Source organism: Amphibalanus amphitrite, unplaced genomic scaffold (genome assembly GCF_019059575.1).
Source record: "Amphibalanus amphitrite isolate SeventyFive unplaced genomic scaffold, NRLGWU_Aamphi_draft 000001F_arrow, whole genome shotgun sequence".
NCBI lineage: Eukaryota > Metazoa > Arthropoda > Thecostraca > Balanomorpha > Balanidae > Amphibalanus > Amphibalanus amphitrite.
The window spans coordinates 1,971,197-1,987,437 of record NW_024881499.1 but is presented as its reverse complement, the minus strand read 5'-3'; the positions used below and the strand labels follow the sequence as shown (position 1 = coordinate 1,987,437).

The 16,241-nt window shown below is 49.6% G+C and overlaps 1 protein-coding gene across 3 annotated transcripts in view; it reads right to left on the bottom strand.

The window, feature by feature from the left end:
- The window catches only part of LOC122387793 (transmembrane protein 198-like), a 97,143-nt gene that overhangs the window by 71,353 nt on the left and 9,549 nt on the right, over nucleotides 1-16,241 (bottom strand). The window contains exon 1 of one of the 3 annotated variants that reach the window (XM_043378398.1): nucleotides 8,105-8,235. The exons of the other annotated variants lie outside the window; for them this stretch is intronic. The gene's annotated coding sequence lies outside the window, so the exon portion shown is untranslated. Of the gene's footprint in view, nucleotides 1-8,104; nucleotides 8,236-16,241 lie in introns of those variants that run through there. 3 annotated transcript variants of the gene reach the window in all.

Here is a 16,241-nt window from a genome sequence, read left to right as displayed (position 1 = left end):
GACACCAGTTATTGAGGCTCCCGGCAGTGAATGGGGCCCGATTGAGACGTTTTCGGGTCAAGTGTCACCGAGTTCCTGGGAACCACCTCACGGTGTTCGCCCACGGGGACACGCAGTCACTGAGGGTATGGTGCGGGCCCTGGTGGAGCCCATGCCAGAAATGGGAGGCAAAAGAAGAGCTTTCAGTACAACAGGCGATACATGCTTGCTATATGAACATTTAACTATCAAAATGTAATCCTTATGCAACGCTTGGTCAACCGAAAAACGCAAATACCTAGCGTCTCAACCTCGTTCCACATGAACTGAAACGTTCCATGGTCAACGGCGTATATCTGTTACAGTATATGCGAAATCCGTTAGTTTGCAACGCAACTAGTTTCGTTGCAAACTACCTGACCGGCCAGGTAGTTTGCAACGAAACTAGTTCCGTTGCAAACTAACTGACCGTTCAGTTAGTTTGCAAACTAACTAGTTAGGATGCAAACTACCTAGGTACGTTGCAAACTACCTAGTTACTTTGCAACGGAACTAGGTGTGTTGCAACGGAACTAGTTGTAATGCGAAATCGACGAGGTAGTGGCTCTATTTGTCGGTTATATTCAACTTCTATGTAAATTTTAGCAACGGTTGTTAAAACAAAGCTGTGTTTTTCTAACGGGTGACACTAGACATAAGACGGGTGGTCACATTGGATAAAAACAGTGAATTAATCGGATTCGACTACATAACGTTACGATCACTGGCGGATCCAGAGGTGTGGGGGGGGGGGCGCTCTAAATCGCTCCGCCATTCACGCAGCGCTTGAAAGCGACAAATATTTACTTATTATGAGAATGAAACGAAAACTGAACAACTTTTATAATCAAATACCTACTTGTTTTAGAATGCACAGCCGTGTGTATGGATTGGGATTAAAATCCGAAAGGTTTTTGGAATTAGGAGAAACTTTTTCGGATATGTCTCCCGCAACGTTTAAGACCATCTTTCTGGAACCGCTAGTGATCACCATGAATGCGTACTGCGTAGACATAAGCGGAACGAAAGGTTCTGCTGCCGATTTCGGAATAGGGGAGACCCAGGAGGTATGGGCCCCCCGAAGGTATGGACCATCGCAGTTTTGAAGAAGTGTTGCGTATTTTTACACATTTGACCGCGTAAACTGGTAGCAGCCATTCTGTTAAATATACAACCCACGTGATTTCCGAAATCTTCCTCAGTCTTACTTGGCAATGAGCGGCGATAAAGCGTTTTTGCCCTCTTCGAGTAAAATACGGTACATACAAAAAAAAAATCGTGATAAATTTGAACCAGGCTCGTTTTATGATGTCAGACCAGCTCTAACATAAAGTTTAAAGCAAGCAAATTAGTACTGGATAGACAATTTGAAGCTTTGTTGCAAGATTATGAGATGAGATGCTACGCACATTCTGGCGTCCTAACCGAGAGGTTCGGGCCACCCACCCCCGTTGATCCTAAATCAATGAAATGATGCTTTCATTGAATGTCCTCTTCAATAAGTTTTATTTTTGCCGCACAAGGTCGAACATTTAACTAAAAATTTCATTTGAACAGAAAAAAAATTATTTATCTTATTTCGCGGAGCATGATTGAGTTTACCAAAATACTTATGTGCCCAAGTGACCTCCATGAAGTAAGCTGTTGGCCGCTTATGCGGTGGCTCTAAGAGAGATCAAGGTAGATACCAGCTACGAGTATTGTTCTCATTGTCGAGAAAAGAATATAAAACATAGCACCGGCCCATACCTCCCGGTGTATTTTGATGGATCGAAAAAGCGCATGATTTATTGAAAGTTATCTCGAAGTTGGTCCCAGATGCCTAATATCAGGCACACTTTGCAGGCGAAAAGCAATTTCACGTACACAGTGTGAAAACCGGGTCTAACCACTGCCCACTGGAAGAAAATTGCCTTTACACAAAACCGGCCCATATCTCCCGGGTCTCCCCTATTCCAGAACCGCGCCGCTGACGAGCTCCTACCTCCACAACCGATCAGTCTGTGACGCAGCCTGCCCTTTGATCATTGGCTGTTACCGAATGGCCCGGCACCGCTAGGTCACCTGGCTAGGCAAGTCGCAGGAGTCGGCCGTTGAGACAGATTCTTGATCGGACGCTTACCCCGGACCACGGGCCATGGGACAATACAGTTCAGTTCTGTTCTGTGCGGCGGCGGTGGTGACTGGTGTGTGTGTCGCAAAAAAAAAAAATCAAAATCGCAAAATGCCCCCCGGAACTGCCCCTCCTCTGGATCCGCTATAGTGATTGTCACATTATGTAGTCGAATCTGATTAATTCACTGTTTCATCCATGAATGTGACCACCCGTCCTACTCTTATGTCTAGTGTCACCCGCTAGAAAAACACAGCTTTGTTTTAACAACCGATGTTAAAATTTACATCAAAGTTAAATATAACCGACAAATAGAGCCACTGCCTCGTCGATTTCGCATTACAACTAGTTCCGTTGCAACACACCTAGTTCCGTTGCAAAGTAACTAGGTAGTTTGCATCCTAACTAGTTAGGTTGCAAACTAACTGGACGGTCAGTTAGTTTGCAACGGAACTAGTTTCGTTGCAAACTACCTGGCCGGTCAGGTAGTTTGCAACGAAACTAGTTGCGTTGCAAACTAACGGATTTCGCATACTAACTGTAACATATCTATCATTCGCCATTCCCGTATTGATATGACAACAGCCCCATCACATCAATTACCGAACAAAAGGCCGTCTGTGGCGCCGACACCAGTTGCCATGCGGCCGGCAGCCGCCCGCTCTGGCCTCCGGGACCCTCTCTGCAGCCATAGTCAGTCGGGGCACGCCCGGCCGCAATGGACGGCCGCCGGCATTTCATATAACCGCCGCGGGTTTATCGTCGCATCATCTCGTGTCCGGCGGCCCATCCGATGGGAGCTGGCAGCGTCATGCTGCCGATGGCTGGCCATTTCCTGCCGCCGAGCCATCTACTCGGCGAGAGTGGCCCCCCGCGCCCCCCTGCCAGCCTACATATCCGACAACCGCCGGCGATAGCTCTATTGGCCCGGCGACGATATGTACATAAGGAGGGTCACGATATACATCGGTCGTTGTGGGGACACATGGAATGATGGACAGCATCTCAGCGACGGATTGCGCGATTTGTATCGCTAATATTTCAGAGCATGTCCAGAGCCATCCCACAACACTGCAAAAATGCACCGCCATCCGAGCGTCCCTGAATTTCCTCCATCGACGGCCCGCATCCCACAAATGTAAATCAAACTGCCGCAACATTTCACAGCCACTTCCAGCGATCTGAGTAATGTTCGCAACGGTCGGCGGCGCGGTCTATCGGCGGCCCACAAACCTCCAGCAGCAGCCCCCGCCTCAGACATAGTTGCAGTGTGGGGCGGCGGACCGAGACCCCGCAGCAGAGAGCGAACTACGGCTCCCCGAGGAGTGCTGTCGAGCCGACCGGGGTGGTGTACGGCGTCACCAGGGCCGCCGTCACCGACGTCATTCGGGCCGTCATCAGCGAGAGGGAGTCGAACATGGGGGAAGAGGGAATTTTCACAAACTAACAGAACACAGCAGAGGATTTGGTGAACAGCTATATCAGCGAGGGTCAAACAAACTTCTCAACAAGAAGAGAAACGGAATGACGGGGTCCGAAACTAATACGGCAGCGTCGAATAGATGCGCAGGCTTCGTACATCCAGGGCATTCCGAGTCTCGACGTCTGTTTATCGCGAACCGTTCCCAAGATGCACGGGCTTCATACATCAGACGCCGAACAGCATTATGCTGCAGTCCGGGACTACGTTCCGCTGTTATCCTATTACGGCAGCACATGTGTAAATAAGTTCTGCAAATCTAGTTAAGATGACGTTTGCTCATAAATTACTGCAGTAAACTCGGGCAGTGCCTCTGTTTTGAACACATCGTTTTCGTACGGACTCGTGGAAAAACTCCCACTGAAGTTAGCAAAAGGGAATAATTCCAGTTGATCTCTGGAAGCATAAACAATTTAGTTTTATCTTCTATATTTCCTAGAGGACAAAAATACGGACCACCAAAGGCGGCTTTTTGGTCCAGATGCAGACACCCTTGAAAAAAAATATACGTTTCCGAAAAATCCCATTTCTGGCTTTGTTACCCAGCGCTACCAGTGTGTTTAGCGGATATAAACGCCAATAAAATCCCACATCGCCCCAAATTCACACTTTGGGCAGGCTGCTGCCGGGCCACTGGTGCCCACCCCTCCTATCCGGGCCACCATTTTGGTCACCGGCGCGCTATAAAACACCCCATCCGGGCCGGGCGGATTGGCCTGTAAAGGGACCGTTCAGTGGTCCGCCGGGATACCGCTACCGATGGCTGAGAGACGCCGGCTGGGACCGGACCTCAGCTCCAAACTGCCCGGGCAGCGGGCACTGATAGGTATAAGAATCAGCTACGAAAAACAGTAATAACATCTTAATTTCGAACAAAAGTATGCTGGGATCAAACGGATTGTAGAGAGGGCAGTAATCGCCACGTCATGTGTGGATCGCCCATGATCGTAAATACATACAATACATACATAGGGAATATTAAGTTATTTAAGGTCTTCTTCATTGAATTATTGTTAGTAAAAGATTCCTAAGACAATATAAAACTAGACTCTTTGAACTAAAAAGTATCATATTTACAAAATGGCAAATTCGCTTGAACGTCGACCGCACGTGATACACACAGAGCGACCAGACCTGTATGCACAGTGAATAGGTCCCATGGCCGCAGTGTTATGGCCGGATCGATCCTATGACTCACAATGTCCCTCACGGCCGGGCCGTGGAGCGCTGTTCCGCTACTTATCCGGGCAGTAATCAGTCTCACTACCGACCCCACTGCACGAGCGAGCCCCACCAAAGCCAGCGTTATGAGCTCGTCATCCCATCACGCCCGATGGGATTACTAAATTCAACGCACAACAGTGGAGCGGAAAAAGGCTAAACAGAGTACCAAAAAAAGAGGACCAGATATTGCATTATCTTTAGTTCTTCATGTTGACCCCGAGAAGTATCTTCATATGTACAGTTCGAGTAGTTCGTCATATGTCAAATTTTGGTCCCGTACAAACGAAACGTTATCCTTTATGACTTAAGTCCTAAGCTGGTTCTTAAAACAAGGAAGGCCAAAAAAGCACGTCTGCTCGAAATGACAGTCTCAATGTTTCAAAAGCAAGCGGGCGGAATTAACCTGAAAGCGATATTTTAAGAAAACCTATGCCTCTGACAGCAGCCATGCTCCCAATCGAGGAAGGGATTAGGTGTTCCGCTCACCGGTCCCCGCCAGCCCCCTCTCGGCAGTCCAGCTGACTCGGTTCACGGTTCACGGTTCACGGTTCACGGTTCACGGTTCACCCCGTCCGGCACCGGAGCTGAACCGACACTGATTACTCCGGCGCGGCCACTGGCGGCGTGAAAAAGCCGATTGGTGACCGCTGGCGCGTACAGAGCCGCGGCAGATCGCTGCCCTAATCTGACCCGTCCGGGGGCTACGAGCTGCTGAGAGCGGTCTCAGCTGGATCAGGGGAGCCGTGAGCCTCGGTCAGTGACCCGCTGGCCACTGGTAGGGGGTCAGACCCACCCCACCGGTATGATCCTGCGCTCACCACCTCTGGGTGGTCGGCGGACCACACGCGTGTGCGTTCGCCACCTCCCCCGGTCGACGACAGGGTCCAGGCAGGGTGCCAGCCGGCGCCCCTCGGCTCGGACGCAGCTCAAGGGCGCCCGTTCCGCGCCGTTTGTAGTCGGGCCGCGACAGGAAACGGCTTCGGTATGCGGCTGTGTGAGGCAGAGGGCAGCTGTGTTACTGGGAGAGGAGCGAGTGTCAGAAATATATGAATGGTCGCGAGCTGTGAGCTTAAAAGAAGAAGAAAAAACTAGAGGCAAACCCTGCAAAAAGGCAGCTATGAGGATAATATCAGTTGTCTAAAATTTAACACCTAACAGTTTCCGAATTCCGTTGCCGGCGCGTTAGATAAAAATACTCTCGATTCTGCCGCGGCTCCGGCCGGCTTAGAGCGATGGGTCGTTCTGGCCATTTGTCGCTCCAATCTCGCTGCGTGTCGGCACAGTGGCCGGACCTAAATCCATCGGGCGCCGACGCAGCGCGCCGACGCGTTCAGAGGGCGAGGAGGGCCCGCGGGTCGGGGCGGGGCGGCGCGCAGAGAGACGGGTTTACAGTGGGCCGGGTACGGGTGATGGGCCGGGAACGGCCGTGCCGAGTGAGCGGCGGTGCCAGAGACGGGGAGAGACGCCGCAGGGGGGCACGGAGACGCTGGCGGAGACGAGCCGGAGGCGGTGGCGGAGGTGGAGGAGACGATAGTGGAAACGGAAGAGACGCTGTTAGAGAGGATCGCAGCGCCGGAGGACACTGGCCACACAAGGGAAGCGGTTTACAATGGGAGGACTCAATTGCAGAGTTTATTAGAAAGCTGAAGTCACCAATCATAATTTCGTCGCTCAACAGCCGACGTCGAGGGATTTTGTGAATAGGATGGCATGCGAGTGACACGAATTGGTGCCGTCAGCGAAGAAGGCACCAACCGCCAGACGAATCTATGGCTACATACACACAAATGTTTATCGTCTGAAGGTATTCCGATGTTCGCTGTTTGTTTACCCAAAACGAGTAAAAACAGCGCGTCCCACTATTCACGGAACAGGCCAGAGCAGTTGTGGCGTGGAGGGCGGTTGTTTATAACGGGATATGCATCTGGTCATGACAGACAAAATTAGGGAATGGTGGAAAAAAAAAAACATACATTTACATACTTGCTTATATGCATATCCCTGGAAAGTAAGAATGCATGAGGTAAGCCGAATGATGAAATAAAAAAAGGATGCCTCTAGAGATTTAACAAACCGGAGGAATGCAAATATGTAATTGTAACAACGACTTGCTTGACATAGCGAGAGCCTAGAATTTCTACATCACGTCACGTCCTCCCTGCAGACTGCAGAGCATCTTTATCTCTGCACTGTAAGATTTTGTTTACATTTGAAAATGTGCACTGTGCAGGAAACTGAAAACATGACATGCCTCTGCAGAAAAATAGCTGAGTGTTTGATGAGCTTCCGCAAAACACTTTTTGACAGCAAAGACAGACACGATTCATTTTTTGACAGTAGAGACAGACAAGATTCATTTTTTGACAGCAGAGACAGACAAGATTCATCATCAGTTGAGCCATGTGCTCGACTTCAGTGCAACGGCCGTTGTGAGCTAGCCAACTCTTGACATGAGACCACCGGAGAAGAATTAATTAATAACCTTCGACCGAAGCTTGACAGTCTGATACTCGTATTTCAATCACGGAGTCGAGTCCTAGCAAAATTTTGGCGCAGTTTCATTGAAAACGAAGAACCGAAAGAAGCCGTAGATTCAGCTCAGTGCCTTCGTACCCAGCATGGTACTTTGTCCGCCTCTTCATCTGTTCCCAACCTGTCCGGAGAGACGTCGTCATGTTCGCTTACCGCGCTGAAGTCGTGTCTGTCGCCGTCGGACGGGCCCCACTGGTAAATCACGCTGACTGATCACTGTTTATGGGAGCTGGTCCGCGGAGACCGGGTAACGTGCTAACGAGAGGGAGATAGACTGACGGCGGCCCCGCCGGGGGGGATCGTGTCGCCGAGCCTGACCGAGCGCAGTTCTGCGATCAGAGGCAGACCAAGACCCGCTACTCAGCAGCTTCAACCTCCTCCGGAAGCGGACTGGGCTGCATCTCACGACAGAGAAACTACTCAGCCCTTTTGTTTCAACATGAGAGGCAGCACAATCTGGACACCTTTCACTATCCCGCAAAGCTTCAGCGGCTATCGTTACATTGCAAGCATGAATGACTGCGATTTGACAATCTCGCAACCATGTTCCTGGACTTCTCTCACAACTCGCACCTTATCTCTCAACCAGGAACCACCCGACCACAAAAACACTTTCTTCTCCCGCGACCAGAAATCTCTCACGGAGATACCATACCTACCCACGGAGTTCACGGTAAAATTCGCGGGCGCCGTTCCCACAGGCCGCTCTCCCGTCACCACCGGCTGACTGGACTCACCGTGAGCGGATCCTGTTCCGTGTGCCCTGATCCCGTGGCGCCTCTCCGCGTCCCGTCCCGACACACACCTACACCGTCACCGCGGAGCCGGCCCGAGCGCGTCCGCCCGCCGCCGCCGCCCGGTCGATACTGGGAGTCCGTGACGGGCGGCCGCCAGACGCCGCCGACCGTGACTCCCCCCCCCCCAAGCGGCGCCCCCCCCCACCAGCTGACGACCGGCCCGCGGTCCGTGATACACCCGAGGGGGAGGGGAGGGGAGCGGTACACACATGCACATGGCACGGTGGGCAACCGCAGCGCGGGGACGCGGGAAGCGTGGGGTGGCAAAAAGGTGAATGTGGCCGCTTTCTTCGGCGGCTGATCCGGTTTGAGGTTTGAGAAGGTGGGACACCGAAAGAACAAAACAAATGCAATATTCATGTCAACAATATAATTATCCAAAGAAGCTACGTGAACTCATAAAATCAATTTGATATTTAATTAAAATCAATTTGAATCATAGCGACTTTGATCGGCGTTCTTATTATGCTTGTAGAGAGTACCTACCTTCAAGCATTCATGGCACAAGAAAACGTAATTAATGTTAGTTATTACAGTGAAAACCGTCTAGAAATTAGAACAAAACTTATAAAAGCATTTATTGAAAATTCCAATAAAATTGGTAAATTCGATTTATGCCAGTAAATTCGATGTTGAGTAGTGATGGTTTGTTAAAAATGAAAACAACATATATTGCCGATAAGGGATCAAAGGACAATCTCACACAGTCATGCCCGTAAAACTCCTGCCTCATAGTACGTTAACATTTGTATCAGCAGCAGCATATGAACAAGATAAAGTTCAATCACCGCGCAGTGCGCTCTCAGTCTGTGTCGTGCTGCACTAATTGCAGTTGAATATGCACCATGGACTCGGCGATATAGAGTCGTGTTTGGCCTGCGTCGACATTGAGCTTAACAGCGCCATTGAATTGTGAGAGCTCAGGAGCGCCATACTGTTCAGTGTTCAGTGTTCAGTGTTCAACTCCAGCGCTGCGCCAAGTGTCGAGCTCGCACCTGGCTCGCCGAGCCCGGCAGCTGCCACGTCATCTAAACTGGAGGGGGCTTTTTAATGTAGGTACCCTGAGGCAATCAAATCACATATTCATATCAATAGCGGCTAGAACCAGCGAGCTACATATATTTATGGATGAATCAGTGAACCAGACCGACATGTTAATAGTGACGGGATGGTAACTTATGGTTCATACTTAAATGCTGTTTGTACTTAGCACGCAGTAGCTATACCTTGAGCAAACAGTAAGTAAAACTTTTCAGACAGAAATAATAGGTCATGGTTTATCGGGTACAGAGGAGAAATGGAAATGGTTCATTCAAATGGTTGGTAACATACCAGTACATAAGCTACCATACTTTTCCTTTTTTAAGTGTAAAATAATCACAGACATTCTGTTGGTCGAGCTATTGGAGATAAATGTAGGCAACGTTTACCTACACGGAGAAAAATAATCAATGCAATATGCTTAGCTATACCAAGTCCGGCCATGGCCAAAGCATTACAGCAGAGACGGATTCAGTTTTGCGCATTGTGAATACATGTGCATTGCGATATAAGTTTGATGTTTTGAAAAGGTCGCATTAATTACAAAAAAATATGACGGCAAATATTGAGGGCCTTAGGCCTGCGAGGCGAGAGCTTGCCAGTTTGATTAAATAAAAACTTCGTGTTTTGTGGGGCAGATGGCATTCCCTCCGGCTCACAGACGGCTCACGTGCCTTCATAAGGCGCTATGTTATTGACAGTCATCACCTCTAGACTCTATTGCGCCGCACTTGCCGTGTTCCTCGCGGCCGACGCTGGCAGTGCAGCTGTTGAACAGAATCGCTACAGACACGCAGCTGGTGCCGGGATCGCCCGCCAGCCCTCCCCACGGTGGCTGAATGGGAGGCGACGGGCGGCGCCGCCGGCACTCCGAGGCGCGTTCTATCAACCCCGTCACACGGAACGTATATTTGTGGTGCGTGTTAGTGAGTGTGAGCGGTGCGTCTGGCGTGCAGGGTTCAAGGCGAAGGGGTGAAGCCTCGCAGTGCGGCAGGGTGCTCTGCAGGGAACGCGGGTTATTTCAGAACAGAACACCATCCAGACGCCTCAGAGCCGAGGCTGCCGGCTGAGAAGTGACACAGCTCCGTGTGTGACTGAGACCACGGCGTTCAGCTGAACACTGCTGCCGGCGAGATACTGCAATCGTCAGGGAGCATTTCGGAGAGAGCGCTGTTTAGCAACAACGCAGTGCACAGGGCGCACGGTGCATACAGTTGAAAGTCTGGTGCATATGTATGTATATTCGTATAAGTAAAACTATTTATGTAATATCCTTATATTACTTAAATCAAGATTTTTAAATATTGCATGCTCAACAGCTTAACTTATGGAGGCTAGAACCATTATTAGCACCCTAAATCCATTGTGCAATAACTGCGCACCAGCAAAGTTGGGCAGTTGCCGAGTACTTCGAATGACATCAACTTGGCTCTTCCGCAACGAATAACGTTTTCCTGTTGAATGCAAATTTAACGAAACTAACGAAATGTTGAGAATGTTTATGCATACCTATTTCAAATAAGTTATGCTTATCCTGAATAGTCTTCTCAAAGTATTAAAAATGTCAACACTACAATCATCATTTTAGCGCGCGCAGAACAGCTGACAGAGTCGATAGTTGCGCACATTGCGCTAATTTGAAAAAAAATCGTTCTAAACGTCAGATTTGCTGACTCATGTAAACGGGCTAAATCACATTACATGAAATCAACTTAGAACCTTTACCCACTGCCTAGTGCCTTGCATTTTTATTTTTTTTTTTCTCTCTCTCTCTCTCTCTCTCTCTCTCTCTCTCTTTCTGCTTATGGCCAGCATGCCACTCCCTATAGTGCCAGGGTTACAGTCTCATATCCTGCTCGAGATTGCTTCTCAAAAGTGCTAGAATACGACACCATGTTTCGGAATACGATGCATCAGAACCAGCGGCGCTTTTCATCAATATCGCGAACCACTACATCGGGTTGAAACCTATTCTAAAACTGCCGAACTAAGGTTGGGGAGAACATGAGTCGCATACTCTACACTCTACAGTCCGGTTACCAGGTGAAGGCTGTGAGCAGCGACGACAGAGGGTGACAGCCCTTCCACTCTCCAGTAAGAAGTCGTGACTCTGGATAGGTATCTGAGGAAGACGGCTGGCTTCCGAATATCTCACCTCCCGAATTGTGCACAGTTAAGGAAGTGCTGCTTCGAGATACACCCCGAATCATTACCTCAAAAGGAAGATCCTGGGAGCCAAGGCAAGCAAAAACTCCGCGGCGGAAAACCGTCGGGGAGAAGAGGGCGCCAGTCAGCGTGTAGGCGTGAGAACCAGCCTGCGCCGCCGCTCATAGAGTGGAAATGTGAAACACAAGTAGTCGCGTCGAAGGCATGCAGTTTCTGGCGGATAACTCAGCACATTCATTGAAGTATGGAGGTTTCCCGGATAATGCCGCCATGACGACTCTGGCGGTGCCAGAGTCGTCCGAGGTGCCATGACGACTCTGTAGAATGGATCTTCCGACGGGTTGAGGACGTCTAACCCGCCGCGGCCTAAAGACATTCCCAAGTGTCATGGCAACTTTGGACGGGTTGAGGACGTCTAACCCGCGCGGCCCGGGTAACAAAGTACCTTCGGACGAGGATCGGCGCCCGCCGGCGGCCGGCGGTGAGACCGGAAGTTCAGATTGTTGGTTTGGTGTGACCGACACGCCTGGTGGGAGCGGCCGCAGGGGACGGAGACGGGGAGCTGCCGGACACTGAGCTGGGTGAGCAGTGAGCAGTGAGAAGTGAGCAAATGAACAGGAGATGGCTAACGGCCGGAGGTGTCGACAAACGGAGAGAGAGAGAGAGAGAGAGAGAGAGAGAGAGAGAGAGAGAGAGAGAGAGAGAGAGAGAGAGAGAGAGAGAGAGAGAGAGAGAGAGAGAGAGAGAGAGAGAGAGAGAGAGAGAGAGAGAGAGAGAGAGAGAGAGAGAGAGAGAGAGAGAGAGAGAGAGAGAGAGAGAGAGAGAGAGAGAGAGAGAGAGAGAGAGAGAGAGAGAGAGAGAGAGAGAGAGAGAGAGAGAGAGAGAGAGAGAGAGAGAGAGAGAGAGAGAGAGAGAGAGAGAGAGAGAGAGAGAGAGAGAGAGAGAGAGAGAGAGAGAGAGAGAGAGAGAGAGAGAGAGAGAGAGAGAGAGAGAGAGAGAGAGAGAGAGAGAGAGAGAGAGAGAGAGAGAGAGAGAGAGAGAGAGAGAGAGAGAGAGAGAGAGAGAGAGAGAGAGAGAGAGAGAGAGAGAGAGAGAGAGAGAGAGAGAGAGAGGAGAGAGAGAGAGAGAGAGAGAGAGAGAGAGAGAGAGAGAGAGAGAGAGAGAGAGAGAGAGAGAGAGAGAGAGAGAGAGAGAGAGAGAGAGAGAGAGAGAGAGAGAGAGAGAGAGAGAGAGAGAGAGAGAGAGAGAGAGAGAGAGAGAGAGAGAGAGAGAGAGAGAGAGAGAGAGAGAGAGAGAGAGAGAGAGAGAGAGAGAGAGAGAGAGGAGAGAGAGAGAGAGAGAGAGAGAGAGAGAGAGAGAGAGAGAGAGAGAGAGAGAGAGAGAGAGAGAGAGAGAGAGAGAGAGAGAGAGAGAGAGAGAGAGAGAGAGAGAGAGAGAGAGAGAGAGAGAGAGAGAGAGAGAGAGAGAGAGAGAGAGAGAGAGAGAGAGAGAGAGAGAGAGAGAGAGAGAGAGAGAGAGAGAGAGAATGTCTGAGGAATGCCGGAGGCCGGATGACATGAGAGCCATAACCGTATGAGGAGATAAGACCGGAACAGAACGATGCGTTCAACACACCAATTATTTACCCAGTCAGGAAAAACATTGTAGTTTTGTTAGATCGAACTTTTACATATATGTATGTGTGCCTTGCGTGTGATAACTTATTCTGGCTTCTGGCTAATTCCTGACGAATATTCACCTGAATATTCCTATAGCCCAAGTTTTAGGAAGCACGTAAGCTTAACTGTCTTTGGTGCGGCTTCATAATGTGCACTTTCGCCACACTAGTTAAAGGGACTATCCCACCTTCTAAAATGTTGTTAAAACCAGTTAAATTGTGCCCGACTTTATAGATTGGATGACCAGGAACACGGTTCTGGCATTTATTTTTTTTCATTAAACATCTTAGGCTTCCCATATTCCAAACACAAACTTTCAAATATGTGACGTCACAGCCCAAAATTACCACCTTCCCCAGGCCACATTACTGTCATAAAGCTGATTCTTTTTACTCTGTAGGCACCACAACAAAGTTCAGACCAAGTTTTAAGCGATTTTTCAACGAACAAACCCATTTAAATCAGAATGACTAAACGAGGTGACGTCACACTAACGGTCGCTCCATGTTGAAGATAGGGCCTTGTACAAGGCCCCTTTTCAAATGAAGGGAACGAATTTCTTCAACACCAAGAGGCCGCGGGGGTTGCCACCTAGATAGAAAGTGGTTTCTGAACCTCGCCGCAAACTTGGCTATCTCAACTCAAACCCCATGTTAAAGGTGGGATAGTCCCTTTAACCTTCCTGGCACCCTCCGCCCCCTCTACCATACACCATTATCTGCCTGTCCGTGACTGGATCAGACTCGATCAACAGGACGGGGATGGTCGGTTCTCTGGCCTCAGCCTGATACCAACTCGACTGTTGTGATGGAACGTGAGCCAATAAGTGGGAAGAGTCAAAACCTATCACGCTTCTGCGCGACCGGATGGCACTTAGCACCAGGCTATAAGTACTGACCAAAGGTCACCGCGCCAGGCAACTTTCTCCGAGCTCTGGTCAAATGTCACATGGATTGGTGGGGCTGTATGTTATAACACTCTAACAGTCATGTTGGCACAACTGTCAGCCGGACATTGTCAGCAGTCGAAAAGGGGAAATGAGACGCCATGCGCCACATTATGTGATCGCCCATTTAGCATCACGATGAATGACCTCATCTTAGACGTCAGAACCCACTGACACATGTTATAACATTGGCATTGGCCTTCTATAGGCCAATGTTCAAACTACAGCATAAACACAAAGCTATTGTCATAACTGTTATATGAAAAGTCATGCACGCGCTACGCACCAGCCTACGATGCCGTTTGCATGTATTTCACAAAGTTTTGACTTTCAAATGAAAATTGAGTCATTTAAAACGACTACCCCGCTACATGCATGAGGTGTGTATGATATTACTGATAATGTAACTACTTGATTCTGATGCACATAGAACTATTTTTGACACCGTTTCCAGCGCTGTGCATGTCTACATTTTCGTCACCACTAAGTGTTCCATTGTTTTGCTAGGTCCCAGCCCGGTGAGCTGAATGGCCCGAGCGGGATAAAACGCTGCCTGTAGCAGGCCGCTCTGTTGATAATCCAGCACACAATACACCACACATCTGCGCCAGGGGTGGCCTGCCCGGCTCGTCCGTCCTTGGAGGAATATGTTACCACCGGCGTCTTCCAGCCACAAAGATGCGGCCTTGGAGCGGCCCCATTGAAGTCTAATGACTCGTGAATTTCCTTATTTTCAAACTCTTAAGGAGCCGTTGGTGGTCTATTATTCGGCAGATACACATACAAATGGCTTTGACACTGCTTTGAGTGTGTATGGCAGCAGATCAGCGAATAGTACAGGCTGTGATGCGTCGATAAGAGGCAATAGACCTACCTGCTGTCGGGCAGTCAGTGCTTTGTTTCCTGCTTCCGTCAAGTTATTTATTCATGAGTCTTCTTCATCCCTCGTCACTCTTTGGTAGACTTTGGTAGACATCAAACATCAGTCAGTGCGGCGGTGACTATGTTCTTCGCCCGGCACGAATCATTTGTCTGCATTTCTTCCGTGACAGTGCCCGCAGGGCGCATCCATCGACTGAGTGGGATGGGAACCACGCCTCGCTGCCCCGGAATGCGCTGCTCTCGGCACTCTCCCCGTCGGCTCCGCGCTCTGCCCGACGACATTACAGGGCAGCTGCACTTTGGGGCAGCAGGCGGCTGATGACACAGAGCCGCCGGCGCCTGATGGAACCATGTAACAGCGCGGCGTGAGGCGCCAGTGCCATCGGCGCCGGCGGCTGTCGATGGGTCATCGGCCAACACCCGCCGCCGACCTTCACAGCTGACCCCACAGCTGGCCGCCACAGCCGGCCATCAGTCACAGCTGGTCACACAGCCGTCCATCAGTCACAGCTGGTCCCACAGCCGTCCATCAGTCACAGCTGGTCCCACAGCCGTCTATCAGTCACAGCTGGTCCCACAGTCACAGCTGGCCTCCACAGTCACAGCTGGCCTCCACAGCCGTCCATCAGTCACAGCCGGCCTCCACAGCCGGCATCCACAGACTGACTCAACATTTTTAGAGCTAGAAGGCTGATTTTTCGTATAGCTGCTCCTCTATCCTTTCTTGATGTCCACTGAAAATTTCAAGTTTCTGTGATTTTTGGTTTCGGAGATATGACCTTGTTTTTCAGGTCATGTCATGACCCAAATGGCCAATTCTCAGCTTCTTGCGTTTGCCATGGGCCTTGTGAACTTTTGACACCTTGATTTCGGCCTTTTTTGCCAGTCTTACATCCCACCTATCATGGAACATGTTCGACGATGTACAGATGTCAAGGTCAGGGTCAAGATCAACCTATGTCATCTAAGATAATTGCGTTTCAGGCAAGCTGAATTTACTTTTTGTGAGGTTTTTTGACTGCATTTTTGATAAAAGCTTCTCAGATCATCATTTCATGTAATATGGACACAAAAACAATCGGTGCACACATCAGTATACACACAGACACACACACATACATACAAACACATATAATTGACCTTGACCTAACTTGACCTGAAATGACCTCAGCAGCAAAAATCTGGTCGGATAGTGTGACAAAGAGCTTCTAGCTGGCTTGGCACCAGAAAACAGCATCGTCATCGGTATATGCTAAGCAGCGCACTTGATATCCAACGGTGACCCAAAGCAGCAACATTTTTTAGTTTGACCTGACCTGGAAGGTCAATGACTGATCTGAGAAGGTAAAACTGGGTATCATTGGATTCGTCTCTTCCCAAAGAA